Below are 15,352 nucleotides of genomic sequence, written 5' to 3'. Positions count from 1 at the left end.
CATGATTTGTCATTATTGAATGAACATAGGAGTACAAGCCAATGAGACAAAAACGGATAACATTTCTGCTCTTTTATTGCTCACTTGGATCATAAGTGATAAGGGGGATGGGTAGGAGCAACAGGACTTGAAAAGATTGTCACATTTCAACCTCAGACAAAATATTAGTTATATCATTTATGATATCCACCGCAGATGTCAGTTGTAGTACCAGCACTAACTCGTGACAGGCTCCATGGTGCCACAGCGCATCCAGACTCCCAGAAAAAACAGAGAAAGAAAGACTCGTAGTGGAAGATGAAATACAAACACGCAACACCATCAGTTGCTACTCTTTTGTGTTCGGCAACAGCGTGAGCTTCAGGTCACTTCCTAATTGGTTATTGTTCCATTTTGTGTGTGTGCGTGTGTGTCCGTTCCGTTCACATAACTCAAAACAACTGCACTCTCACCAAATCGTAGAAAGCCTTTGAGATACTAATAGTCTTTGTGACAATGTATCTTTGAAAAGAAGGAACACTTTGTTGCAAAAATGATATGAGTGGTACTTGCCAATGATTGCCAAGCATTCCTGAACTTAATCTCTTCGAGGCAATCCAAATGACCACAGGAATAGTTGGTGTTGAGTTTTAATAGCAATGCAGATAACATCAAAGTCCAGATAAGGTCATTGAAGATTGGAAAGGGGTAGAAAAACCCCAAACATCTAGGGACAGACAAACATGCCAAGGTGTGGAACACGTGGTTGGGGTTTAAGGCTGAGGGCATTCCTAGGAGCACGATAAGGCAGAAAGGTCACAGCAGACAGGGTTGGCAACGGGAGAGAAATCCACATGAAACTGCTGGCGCATAGCGAATAATCTGACGTTGGCGCTCTTTGGATTCTCATTTTGGCTTAGGAACTTTCCTTCCCTATCCTATCTGAGCAAAATGAACCAAAGGTACTTGGAGCATAGGTCGTTCGAATTCTACAAAATGGCTAGGAAACGTGCCTTGATGCCACATTTTCGGCACCTTTAACATCGGTTAATACTGAGCAACCTTTATGAAAGGAAAGGAGATCTGCTCCAGAGTCTCACGCTCGAGACTTTGAAAAAAATTAAATGCAACTTTTTTTTCTTTTAATAAAAGAGTAGGCGGCACGGTGGACGACTGGTTAGAGCGTCAGCCTCACAGTTCTGAGGACCCGAGTTCAATCCCCGGTCCCGCCTGTGTGGAGTTTGCATGTTCTCCCCGTGCCTGCGTGGGTTTTCTCCGGGAACTCCGGTTTCCTCCCACATCCCAAAAACATGCATTAATTGGAGACTCTAAATTGCCCGTAGGCATGACTGTGAGCGCGAATGGTTGTTTGTTTCTATGTGCCCTGCGATTGGCTGGCAACCAGTTCAGGGTGTACCCCGCCTCCTACCCGATGACAGCTGGGATAGGCTCCAGCACGCCCGCGACCCTAGTGAGGATAAGCGGCTCAGAAAATGGATGGATGGATGGATGGATGGATGGTGTTGAAGGATGGTATCTCTCCGCCAGTCCTTCGCGTGTTCGTTGAATTTCAGATGATGAGAATGTTGGAGTCCTAATCAGAGACTGGAAATGAACTTCTTTAAGATCTTTTATTGCAGAATATTCTGGGTACAAATGTTCTACAGGCAAAGGCTGCAGCTGCACAAAAGGTGCTCAAATGTGCGCTTTCTCAGCGTTCAGGGCGAGATTATATACAGTGTACAGGGCGGTGTTTAAAGCTTGAGCAGGGTGGATCCAAGGTCACAGCATGATCTCTTCTTGGGACAAAACATCCTGTTTTGCGGCTGACATGTAGTTTTCACACTTACGTGATTATCAGAACATTTTAATACTGAAGTTAGGTTATACAACATAACGGTGTACAAATAAGTCTATGTATGATCATGGCATCAGTATATCACGTGCGAGGGCCTTCAATCCCCCTTTCGGACTCGAAAGAGTCCGACACCAGGATATGTTAAGCAGCATGTAAGAGAATGTACCATTACAAAAATATGCCCGCGGGGTCATCGAGCATCTCAGGGGATACCCCCGAGGACAGGAGTGGCATCATCTGGGCGGGGTTGTTAACATCTCTTTTTTCGATAGCTGCTGTAATGAGTCGCTGGCTAAGAGAGCGCAAGCAAGGAATGCAACAACATCCACATATTGTGAGAAAAGCAGCAAACACAGCAATAGAAATAAAAATAGAAGATACCAGAGCCTTATAACGTCCAAAAACACTCATCCAATTGTCCCAAATAGAAGTATCTACCCCGGAATGTTGCTTCATCTTTTTGTTCAATGTTCTGAGCCCTTCAATTGCAGAGGTTAGGCTGCCATCAGAAGCTGTGTTATTAGGAATAAAAGTGCAACATTGTTCGCCAAACATGGAGCATACGCCTCCTTTTTCTGCCAGGAGCATATCTAAAGCAATACGATTCTGGAAAGCCATCAGAGAGGTGGCGGCTAGTTGACCATGTACCGCTTCAAATCCGCTTTGTGTCCAATTACCTAGGCGTTGCACATTGTAATGTACGTAATTCATTCTATCTGTGTTTTTATTTATAGTACACCACCAACAGATTGTGGATTCAAATCCTGCGGCAACCTGATCTGCGAGTTTATATTCATCGGGGACCCCTCGTGGTACGCCAATCGCATCAATGTATGTGGGGTCCCCCTTATCTTGCCATGTGCTAGTAGATCGTTTGGCTTTTTGTAAGTGGGACAAGTGTTGTGGTCCTAAGTTTTGAATAGTTTGCATCAACACATGAACCGTGGTTGGAAAGACCTTTACTGGCAGCAGGAGAGAAATCAGTGCACAGTAACCGGCTTGGTTCAAAGGGAGTTTGTCGAATATCCGGTCATCACCGCACCACCACCAGATGTCGCCCCTGGATTGTGGCCGAAATGATGATCCCACAAAGATAAGTGACTGACATTGTTGTGCGTGGTTTAACCTTCCCAATCGGCCATTGTTTCCTGTAATGTTAATACAGGTGAAGTTGCCTTTTGCAACTTGGTTTAAAAACAGAGGTTTATCTTTTTGCCATCTTACCAATGGGTGTATTTTGTCCCATTTGGAACAGTTTCGTGAGGGTAGCGTTTTATTCATCAATTCCATAACACATTGTGTGTCAATATTGGCAGGGACCACCCTGAGTAAAGGACGAGGTCCCATGCAAACCACGCAATTTTTTTTTAGTAGTCTTTGCCGCTTCCTCAGTTAATAATAGCCAATTGTTGCTGTTTCCTGATACGCCTGTGGTAACTCGAAACAAACCATCCACGCTATTTAAGGGTACACTGATGGCCGTCAACTTGATAGTTTGTGTATAATTATTTAATATTGGCTGATCAAGTTGTCCCATAGTAGTGTTTTCACATATGACAACGGGAAAATGAGGGTCTGGTCCTGATGACCAGGCCCAGAGTAAAAAACCCCAGCATGAAACATTAAAAATGGTTGCACTTGGTGGACGCACTATACCATCGGGGAGAGCAAAGGTCAGTTTAAGTAGATCCCCTTTTTTGGTAAGGGTGATTTTGTCTTTGAAAAAGACAGCTTCTTTGGTCTTTCCCGATGGCCAATAGTTCCCTTGTTGAGTGGTTATTAAAGAATCCCAGCTTAAATCTAGCATGTTTCCTGTCATATACCACCAATAACCTCTCCAGCCCTCCCCTGTTTCTGAACCCTTTTAGAGATGTAATTGGTATTTCAACGGCAGTAGAGGTGCTTGGTGGCACTGTTAAAGTTATCGAATGGTTGTACGTCCATTCTAAAATCCAGGGAACAGACTGGGATATAGGTACAGTTGAGTGACCTGAATTGAGTTTTCGCTTACCTCTCTGTATTGTTGTTAGGTTTGAGCGCGCGCCAAGAGGCATCCAAAAATACCAAACAGGCAAGAGAGTTAATACAATAAAAAGGGTTGTGATGTAACAACAAATTGAAACATTGTCCCATTTGCGGGCCATTGTTGGGTGGTGTTTTTTCAGGATCGTCGCTAGAGAGCGCTGTCAGCTTCTTCAGGACCTGGGGTTAGACTACCCGGTCCTAGGTTGAGTCACCGGGATTATTCTGCCCGTGTACCGTGATCTCAACCTTTGATGAGTGATGTCGTCAGTGGGATGGGAACTGGTCTGGCGTTGACGTGCAGTCAGTACTTGCGGCAATGATGATCTGTCAGGGCGGGGTCTTTGCTGGTCGTGTAGAGGTGAGGTGGTACCACGTCTCCCCCTTCCCTTGTAGGCGGACAGCGGACGATGTTCTCTCCGTCACTTTATGAGGACCTGTCCACCTGGGTTCAGACCACTTTCTTTTGGTTACTTTCAACCATACAAATTCACTTTCATGCATTACCAAAGGAGCGTCGGGTTGTTTTGCAGTTAGTTGCGAAAAAGCAAGCGTTAGTTGTTTGAGCGCCGGAGGGGCGGAAACATCTGTTGTCTCCAGTGGAGCTGTAGGAGCCGGAAACGGTCTGTTAGTATGACATTCAAATGGAGTCCAGCCTTTGGCTGAATTGAGTGACATTCGTACATTCATCAAAGCCAAAGGAAGGGCTTGTAGCCAATTGAGATTTGAAGTAGCTAAAGCTTTGGCCAATTTTTCCTTAATGTTCCGATTCATTCTTTCTACTTGTCCTTGGGACTGTGGGTGATATACTGAACCAAATGTGTGTTTCAGTCTCAGGGCTCTTTCTACTTCCTGCAAATGTTTATTTTTAAAATGGGTCCCATTATCAGACCTTATTTTACTTGGGAACCCATGAGATGGAATATAATGGTTAATCAAATGTTTAACCACTACGTTTGCCGTTTCTGTTTTGCAAGGATAGGCTTCAGGCCAACCGGAGAAGGAATCCACTATTACTAGTAGATACCTGTAACCGGACACACTTTTAATCATGTCTGTAAAATCCATCGAAACCACCTGCCCAGGTGCCGTCACGTCCGGATCGTGAGTTCCCTGGGGTGGTTTCGTGGTAGGCATGCTGTTATATCTGCTACAGACACTGCAATCCTGGAGTTCATTTTTAACAATTGCTCTCATGAAAGGATGCCACCAGGTGTGGAGTCGTCTCAGTGTTTCTTCCACGCCTACATGGCATGCTCCATGAGCTTCGCTTATCAACAGTTTTAATTGCTTCTGAGGTGGTATACATTTTCCTCCTTTTCTCCAAATACCTTTCTCATCTCTCTCACCCCCTTTTGATTTCCACATACTCCTTTCTTCGGGACTCCCTTGTTCCTGCCATATTTTAACTGTCTCTTCTGTTACTTCCTGTCTGTCTTTTATTTCTGTTTCACTTACAACTAGTTGTGAGGTGGGAAGATAACCAGCCGCTGCTTTCGCCGCTTTATCCGCTGCGTCATTTCCTGCTGATACAAAATCATCCTTTTTAGTGTGTCCTTTACATTTTAAGACTGCCACTGCTTTGGGCATCATTAATGCTTCTCTCAATTTTAATATTTCTTGATAATGTTTTATGGGGACTCCCGTTGCAGTCATGAAGTCATTTCTTTGCCATTCGGCCATGGCTGTATGTACTACTACATGAGCATATGCCGAGTCAGTGTAAATGTTGGTCGTTTTGTCTTGGGCCAGCTGGAGAGCAGCTGTTACTGCTCTTTGGGCAGATTGTTGCCCTTTAAGTTTTTCCGCCTTTATAGTTACAAATCCTGTATCAGTTAGTTTTGTTACAGCAAACCCTGACTGGAGCCCTTGTTCTCCTTTAAAACAGCATCCGTCCGTGAATAGTATCAAGTCAGGATTCTGCAAGGGCATGTCATATAGATCTTCCCTAAGTGTGTTATCTGTTATGATTCGTTGGGTACAGCAATGAGGCTGTCCTTCAAAAAGCCCTTCAGCCATGTTAATGCCCTCGTGTATAAAAAGTATATGTGGCTGTGTGAGTATTACCTCAATTTTCCTTTGTCTTCCTCCTGTCATGGTGAAAACATGGCTTGTCACGTACTGTACTGTACTGTGAGAAGTGCGTACTGTCAATGGATGATGTAAGACAATGTGTGAGGTTTTTTGAATGAGTCGAGCTAACGCAGAGGCAAACGCCGCGCATACTGGATGTCGCTTTTCGTATTTTTCAAGTGGCGTAGAGGCATATAGACAAATTTGTCTTTCTCCTGATTCCCCCTTCTGATAAAGAGCAGCAGATACACTGCTGGTCTTTTCAGAAACATCCAGGAAAAACATTCTGTTGTAGTCAGGAATAGCCAATGCGGCAGCTGTGGACATGTGCTGTTTGAGGTTTACAAAAGAGTTTTCCGCTTCAGAGGTCCAAGTGAGGATATGTGACAAATTTCTCATTCCTTCAATGTTAACCATTTGGCGAAGAGGATGTGTAAGTTCTGCAAAGTCCAGGACATGATGGCGTGAGTAGTTGCACAGTCCTAAGAAGGCGAGCATTTGTTTGACATTGACAGGTTTCGGGTGGTGTAAGATGTCATCTTTGTGTGAGGGAGACATCCCTGTGCCTTTGCATGAAATAAGGCGTCCCAAAAAGGAAACTTGTGGCCTTGCAATTTGTAGTTTGCTGTTGGAGCACTTAAGTCCTACTGACGCTAGATGAGACAAGAGTCGCTGGGTGGCTCGAAGACATAAGGACTCGGAAGAGGTGGCCAACAATATGTCATCTACATATTGTATTAAGAGCACACCTTCCGGAAGTTGAAGTGGTGATAAAAGTTGTCTGAGATGATCATTGAACAGTCCTGGTGACAGAACAAAGCCTTGTGGAAGTCGGTTGTAAGAATAGCATCCATTATTCCAAGTAAATGCAAAACATTGCTTCATAGATGGGTCAAGAGGAATGCAGAAAAATGCATTAGCCAGATCAATGCAAGTAAAATGGGTGTGGGACGGAGAGAGCTGAGACAGGGCTGAGTGCGGATTTGGTACTGGAAGTGTCGGTGTCAAGACCGCTGCATTTATTGCCCTAAGGTCATGTACCATTCGGAATTTTCCAGTATTTTTCTTGTCAACTGGTAGAATGGGTGTATTATACTCTGACTCACGTATTTTGCACAATACTCCTGCTTTTAGCAAGCCTTCAATGGTTTCTGTAATGCCAATTCGACCTGCTTCCTTCATTGGATACTGTGGTATCCAAATAGGATCAGGCTTCATTTTGAATTTCACCGGCTGTACTTGACACAATCCCACGTCTGTTGGGTCTGTAGACCACAAATGTAGAGGCAAAGATTGTACCATAGGATTGGCAAATTCACTGTCAGTTGTTTCTCGTCCATGATGTCTGTCCAACAAGCAATGCTCCAGGGTTGATGTTGGTGTATACGATGCTGACTGTATCCAGTATGCATCGAGAGACCGAGAAAATAGCAATGTGTCATGAAAAGTTGGCTGCCAATCAATAGCCTGTGTGCAGCTTAGGACGAACGGACCCAAATCCTTTGCAGTATGCTGTGGTGATACCATCAAGGACACATGAGGATGACATGGTGGCACAGTGGGATCTGATGGATGAGTCATCATATACCATTTTTGTTGTTCAGGCGTTAGTGAAATTGAAAAAGCCACACCTGGTTTTCCCACGAACAGGTCACCCATTTGTAGTTCCCAGATGTTGCCTTCTACATTTTGGAAAGCCTCGCTGTACACCTCATCTCCCGTCCTGTCATAATAGAGTGCAATGCATACAATCAGAAACCATATCATAAGGTCTGAGGTGACGAACCCACGGCGACCATTGAGTCCAAAAGGTCTCTGCTTCCGTCCATCCAGGTGAGTCAGTGGCCATTTTCGCCCAGTAGATGTCGGCGGTGGCACACGTCATGCTTGGTAGTTGTCGCTCTGAGTCCTGCATGTAGATGTTTGATGTGTCGTCACCGGAACAACAGCAGGTGTGTCCATCAGGAAACTGTAATATCAGTCCATCCGGGCTGCACAGTATTGTTGGAGCTGTTTTGATGAGAAGATCCCTTCCCAACAGGTTGACAGGGCAATTGGGCGCATACACAAACGAGTGTAAAAGAGTTTGTGTAAAACACTGAGTATGTACGGGTGTAGTCATGTGCAGGATGGTTTCTTCACCCCGGAATCCAACAAGTGAAATGCCTTTTGCAGTAAGGGAACTTTCAGGTGGTAATGTTATAACGGTTGAATGTCTGGCTCCCATATCGACCATAAAAGGTAAAATAGTTCCTCCTACCGTCAGTCCGATCATTGGTTCCTGCAGACCGTGGCATGTGGATTCGGGGCCCCATCATTGCAGGTGCTGTTGGTTCGGCACTTGATGGTAAGACTGCTGCTGCTGCGGCGGATATTGGTGAGCCATATCCTCCTGCTGTTGCCTCTTCCTCTTTGCTGGCCATAACCACGCCTGTTGAATCCTCTAGGCGGGCCCTCCGGGGGACGCGCTCGGCAGTCTATTGCCCAGTGTCCGTTACGACCACAGTTGAAGCATTGATTTCTTCCAGCAAACGGAGCACCTCGACCCATGAATGGCCCTGTTTGATACATCATGCACTCAGAAACAACATTAGGCAGCGAGGCCCCAACGGAAGCCACAGGTGTGATTTTAATATTTTCTTCTTGTTTTTTTTGAGACTTTGTAGTTGCATTATAGCTAATTGCGATTCGGTGGTTCTGTGTTTCTCATGCTTTGACTCGTTTTCTTTTGCATGTCACCTCAGGTGATGTTTCAGATGTGACAACCAGCGAGCATGATCCGCTCCGGGAAGGTCCGGATTCGTCTCCATGGCTTGCACCACAGACTTGGGAATGCCCTTCAGCACTGCTCCTCTAAATACTTGAGAATACAGAGCAGAGTCAGTTGGCAAATGGCCTGTTTTTGAAGAATATTTGACAAGAGCGCGGTCAATATATGCCGCTGCTTCCTCATCTGTTCTAGGAGCAAATACTAAGTCGGAGATGACTAGATCAGGAATGGGAAACAATGCGTTTAGTGCAGTGAACAATGTTAAGTAATACTCTCTTGTAAGTGCCTCATTGTCCATTATACTCATCAGACCAGAATTCTTCATCAGTGTTTCCAGTTGGGAGAGAGGACACGCATGTGTCAATAATGCGCGCATGTCTCCAGCCGTCAAAATTTGTCCTGTGACAGCCCTTTGTACCGATCTCAGCCAGTTCTCTCCACCATTCTGCATTGCAGGAAGTTTCTGCATCAAAACACTTAGATCAGAAGGAGAAAAAGGTTTATAAAACATGGCAGTGGCTCCAGTAGCCGGATCAACCTTGGCCAGCATTGGAGCTTGAACAACAGTTTGAGAGCGTGTCATGGGTCGAAGTGGAGTGGATTCAGCAAAAGGGAGCGCACTTCTATTTTCTTGTGTCTGTTGTAACAGGGAGTCCTGGTGTGCTCCTGACAAATTCTGCACTTGGCACTTTAAGTCAGCCACCTGATTTTGCAAATGTGCGATGTGATAAGTGTTTGCTACCGCATGGGGAAGTCCCTTCTGAGCTTCTTCTGCTGCTATCTCCTGTTCCCTTTGTCTGAATATTACATCTCGTTCCGCGTTATCACGTTGTATCTGTTCTGTTATTTCAGCGTTGACAGTTCTCTCAAAACGGGAGGCACGCGCTAAAAGGTGCTCTCTTACCTTTTGTGACACTTCAGGGTGTCTATTTAAATCTACCGTAAACGCTCCTATTTGGTTTAACTTTGTATATGGTTCTCCGCACATGTTAGACACTTTTTCCAGTTTTTCCTCGAACATTTTAACTGAGGCTGTTACGCCTGCGGCCAAATTTTCTGCTGCGTGCTGAATCAGGGGTTCACGTTGTTTCGATCCCACCGAGTCAGTACTGCCATTCCAATCCACATCTAGAGTTCCTCTATTTATAGATAAGATAGGGGCTTGTATGTTTTGCAGCGTCTCTCTCGCATCTGCATATGGTGACTCAGTGAATGGGTTCACTGGCCCTTTTGTATCATTCATTTCCAATTTGTTACAATACGGCGGCGGTGCGGACAACGGCTGAGTCACACCCACCCCACTGTTTTTCGCTTCCTTTCTTGACTGTTTTAATGCACATCCCATTGCCAGCATTCTAGCTCTTGCCATTACTTTTTCTGTCTTTTTGTGATTTTCTCTTACCTTCCTGCCTCTAGTGGACAATTTACTCGTCTTCTCTATTTCCTTTTCTAACTTGTCTTTTCTATTTGAACACACTCTCTCGACTTCCTTCATCAGTGAAATTAAACAAGCAGCAGTTGATAATGCAGGAAACCAGCCATCTTCACAACATTCATCCATCCATTTATAAAGTTCTTCTTTCATTCCCTGTCTATCTTTCTCAGACAATCCTCCCACACATACATCACATGCATTCTTTACTTGCTCTCTTAACAGTATTTTTTGACCATGGTCTGGAATGACACGCAAGTCGAACCATTCCGATTCTCGATTGAATTCCCCTTCCATTTTTTCAGGTGTTTTTTCTTCTTAAGTACTTATTTTTTGTGGATCCACAATATACCTTTATTTCTCATATTTCAAAGACACTTGCTTAATAGCCAAACAAAAGCGTCCGAGCCTTAATTTCGCAAAAGTGGTCGAAACTCTTTTCTTAAACAAAAGTACTTGACATTAAATCCAAACAAAAGTACTCGAATCTCAATTTATCAAAACCACTCGATACTTCTTCTTCAAAGACACTTGCTTAATAGCCAAACAAAAGCGTCCGAGCCTTAATTTCGCAAAGACACTTGCTTAATAGCCAAACAAAAGCGTCCGAGCCTTAATTTCGCAAAAGTGGTCGAAACTCTTTTCAAAACCACTCGATACTTATTCTTCAAAGACACTTGCTTAATAGCCAAACAAAAGCGTCCGAGCCTTAATTTCGCAAAAGTGGTCGAAACTCTTTTCAAAACCACTCGATACTTATTCTTCAAAGACACTTGCTTAATAGCCAAACAAAAGCGTCCGAGCCTTAATTTCGCAAAGACACTTGCTTAATAGCCAAACAAAAGCGTCCGAGCCTTAATTTCGCAAAAGTGGTCGAAACTCTTTTCAAAACCACTCGATACTTCTTTTTCAAAGACACTTGCTTAATAGCCAAACAAAAGCGTCCGAGCCTTAATTTCGCAAAGACACTTGCTTAATAGCCAAACAAAAGCGTCCGAGCCTTAATTTCGCAAAAGTGGTCGAAACTCTTTTCAAAACCACTCGATACTTATTCTTCAAAGACACTTGCTTAATAGCCAAACAAAAGCGTCCGAGCCTTAATTTCGCAAAGACACTTGCTTAATAGCCAAACAAAAGCGTCCGAGCCTTAATTTCGCAAAAGTGGTCGAAACTCTTTTCAAAACCACTCGATACTTCTTCTTCAAAGACACTTGCTTAATCGCCAAACAAAAGCGTCCGAGCCTTAATTTCGCAAAGACACTTGCCTAATAGCCAAACAAAAGCGTCCGAGCCTTAATTTCGCAAAAGTGGTCGAAACTCTTTTCAAAACCACTCGATACTTATTCTTCAAAGACACTTGCTTAATAGCCAAACAAAAGCGTCCGAGCCTTAATTTCGCAAAAGTGGTCGAAACTCTTTTCAAAACCACTCGATACTTATTCTTCAAAGACACTTGCTTAATAGCCAAACAAAAGCGTCCGAGCCTTAATTTCGCAAAAGTGGTCGAAACTCTTTTCTTAAACAAAAGTACTTGACATTAAATCCAAACAAAAGTACTCGAACCTCAATTTATCAAAACCACTCGATACTTCTTCTTCAAAGAGACTTATCTCCTTGTTACTTGTTTCACCGGTATTTTGTACAGAATTTCCTATATAAGGATTTACGGACTTTAGGATTTCACTGTAACATGAAACAAGTCAACCTTATATACCAAATTATGTTATTTAAAGTTCATCCACTCAAACATTCAATTTAGATTCCAGTGGAACATAAATTCTTGCCTTGTATCAGTCGACAGACAGAAGATCAATTGGGAGGATAAATGTCCTCTTACCTTACATTCGTGTGGGCCCGATGTTCTGTCTGTCGTCCAACACCTCAGCCCGAAATCACGTCGGGGTCACCAATTGTTGAAGGATGGTATCTCTCCGCCAGTCCTTCGCGTGTTCGTTGAATTTCGGATGATGAGAATGTTGGAGTCCGAATCAGAGACTGGAAATGAACTTCTTTAAGATCTTTTATTGCAGAATATTCTGGGTACAAATGTTCTACAGGCAAAGGCTGCAGCTGCACAAAAGGTGCTCAAATGTGCGCTTTCTCAGCGTTCAGTGCGAGATTATATACAGTGTTCAGGGCGGTGTTTAAAGCTTGAGCAGGGTGGATCCAAGGTCACAGCATTATCTCTTCTTGGGACAAAACATCCTGTTTTGCGGCTGACATGTAGTTTTCACACTTACGTGATTATCAGAACATTTTAATACTGAGGTTAGGTTATACAACATAACGGTGTACAAATAAGTCTATGTATGATCATGACATCAGTATATCACGTGCGAGGGCCTTCAATGGATAAAAGAGTATAGTACAGGACGATAAATCAAAACGTGCATCAAGAATAGTCTTTGGAACCATAAAAATTTAATATTAAGACTAACATTAGTACCATACAAAACAACTGTAAACACAAAATATAAAATACAGAAATGTGTGAGGGATAAAACTTTGAGTGAGATAGAAAATGTAATTAATAGATAGCCCGTGACTCTAGTGAGGATAAGCGGTATGGAAAATGGATGGATACTGTATAATTATTAAACAGAACATACAAAATTAGCAGTGACATACAATCAGATGGCAAGAGTGGAAGGTCGAGTGGAAAAACACTGGGAAGAGGTACAAGTGACTTAACTGGTCTGAAAATAAAAATTGATATACTAATAATGTATCTTTGAATTTGTCTATGCCAGCAACGTATCGATAGTTTTCCTGTGACGTCACGCACCTGTGGACACAGCCGTGGGTTAACCCTGGAATGTAGGCATTCTCTGTCAAATCTGGATTTGCAAGCATTCTGCCATCGATTTTATGCCTGGATCAGACTACAAGAAAAATTTGGTCTTTTATAATTGCACTATGTCAGTGTAGCGGGCATGCCACACAAAAGATGCCACCCGGCCCCCCAGCCTCGCACTACCGCTGCTCCCCGCCGAGGTAGACGATAACTGCTCGTGAGACACAGTGTCACACGCAGACGCTAAACGAAACAGCTGCCCTAAACTATCAAAAACAAGACACAGACATTTGCTTTGCCTTGCCGACACTAAGTGAATCACGGCTGCCTGGCGCTTCAAAGCGGAGACCCAAGGATGCCGAGTTTGCCCCCGGACGCTAAGTTAATTAACTCCCCGCCGGTCGAAGGATTGCACCAACAAAGGCGCCTCCACCCTGTTGAGTACTGCCACTTGGGAGTTAGAAGAAGACGAATCACCTTTTCTTGTCATGAACATGCATGCATGCACACGAAACTTGTTCTCTGCATTTTACCCATCACAGTGAACACATACACGTTAGTGGAACACACTGGAGCCGGGGGCAGCTGAAGCGCCCGGGGAGCATTTCGGGGTATCAGTGTCTTGCTCAAGGACACCACAGCCGTGAGTCCAGGGGATGTTGGCAGATGGTCCAGTCGGAGTCTTGAACCTAGGTCCCCCACGGTGGCAGGCAATGATCTTAACCATTGGGCCACGGCTGCCCGTATAGTGTTGCCACTGTCTGACCGACATACGCCAATATTTTATGGAAGTAATTGATGTAGCGATTATGAATGAAATAAGAATTGTGCTTTATTTAGAAGGAAACGATGAGTTTGAAGCGGCGCCTGCGTAACTTCCCAAAAACATGCGTGGTAGTTTGAATAAAGACTCTAAATTGCCAGTAAGTGTGAATGTGAGTGCGAATGGTTGTTTGTTTGTATGTGCCCTGTGACTGGCTGGCGACCGGTTCAGGGTGTACCCCGCCTCCCGCCCGAAGATAGCTGGGATAGGCTCCCGCAGCCCGTGACCCTAGTGAGGATAAGCGGTAAGGAAGATGGCTAGATTGATGGATGGATGAATATACAGCACAGTACAGTGATTATTTGCGACGGGCCCGTGGCGCACACTCCTGCCACCAGCTCATTTAGTGACACACTAATGTCAAAAATCGAAACCGGTGCTGGAGCAGTTAACTAAACCAAAACGTGCAATATGCTGGTGACGACGTATCACCAGCGCCGATGCATTCAGTCATAAGCACAGTATTGCTTATGAGTGAAGCGGTAGGCACGTCATCAGCTATGCGGCAATTATTAACTTCCGTATCCACTATGGAAGTTAATTTCACATTTAAAGTGTGACATATTTTCCAAAGGGACTTCTATGCTATTCACATGTCTCCGGTGAACTCCACACTCACGGAATAACAGACACCCTCAGACTTCACTGAGTCACGCCTTTTTGCTGCGTGTGCACACATTTGGCGCTTACGCACGGTGGGTGTGATAGAAGTCATTACAGGAACAAGTGCGTACTTTGAAGGTGCACATGGCAGGTGCGTAAAAAACCTTTAGCATGAATGGGAGAATATGGCCCGACACAAACATGCCGTTGTAATCTTTGAGGCATTAATCTGCAGTGAAAACGAAAAATGTTTGTACCCTTGGGCTGCTGCAATAGCGGGAACACTGCAAGATGTGCCTGGACTACCGGTGTTGTGGGAAATGTCAAGGTGCCTTAATAGGCGCTGGATGAAACTGCGAGCGACTTATTTAGAACAGCTTCGTCTTTGCAAAAGGCAAAGTGTTTCCACACACTGGACCATAGGACCAAACTGATGGTTTAATAATTTCCCGCTCAATGGTTTCTCATCTGCCTTACACCACACTGTTTTGTTGTTTGCCGGCATGAGGCGACGACGTCACAGACCGGCCGAGTAATGCTTAAGGGAAGATGAGAAGGATCGGTTGAAATATGCTGTACATCTGTCATGAACAAAAAAAAAATATGCGTTATTTTGATACGTAAATCTCCATAGTCATCAAACAGAATGAGTTTGAATTCGTCAAATGTTTGTCACTTTTTCACGCAACAACGTTGCCACTTCCAGTTTGACGTATGATGTCAGCAGATGACAGGGAGTTGCTTCGTTTACAGGTATGTGCCCAAAAAAAAATTTATATCGAGGGAATGTCCATTTATTTCAAAAATTTGTTTCAAAAAGTGAAACTTGTATTAGTTCACCACACACAATTTGAACATTTTCAAGCCTTGTTTCAATTTTGATGATGATAAGACCAAAAAAAAATCTATAAATCCAGTATTTTACAAAATTAGATTATCATGACAAAGTTCAACATTGTAGGCTCCGTGTCCCAATCTCATCAGCAAATTAACACCTG

This window comes from Phyllopteryx taeniolatus, chromosome 1 (genome assembly GCF_024500385.1).
Source record: "Phyllopteryx taeniolatus isolate TA_2022b chromosome 1, UOR_Ptae_1.2, whole genome shotgun sequence".
In the NCBI taxonomy this organism is placed as follows: Eukaryota; Metazoa; Chordata; class Actinopteri; order Syngnathiformes; family Syngnathidae; genus Phyllopteryx; species Phyllopteryx taeniolatus.
The sequence above is the reverse complement of the archived record's forward strand: the minus strand, read 5'-3'. Positions refer to the sequence as shown.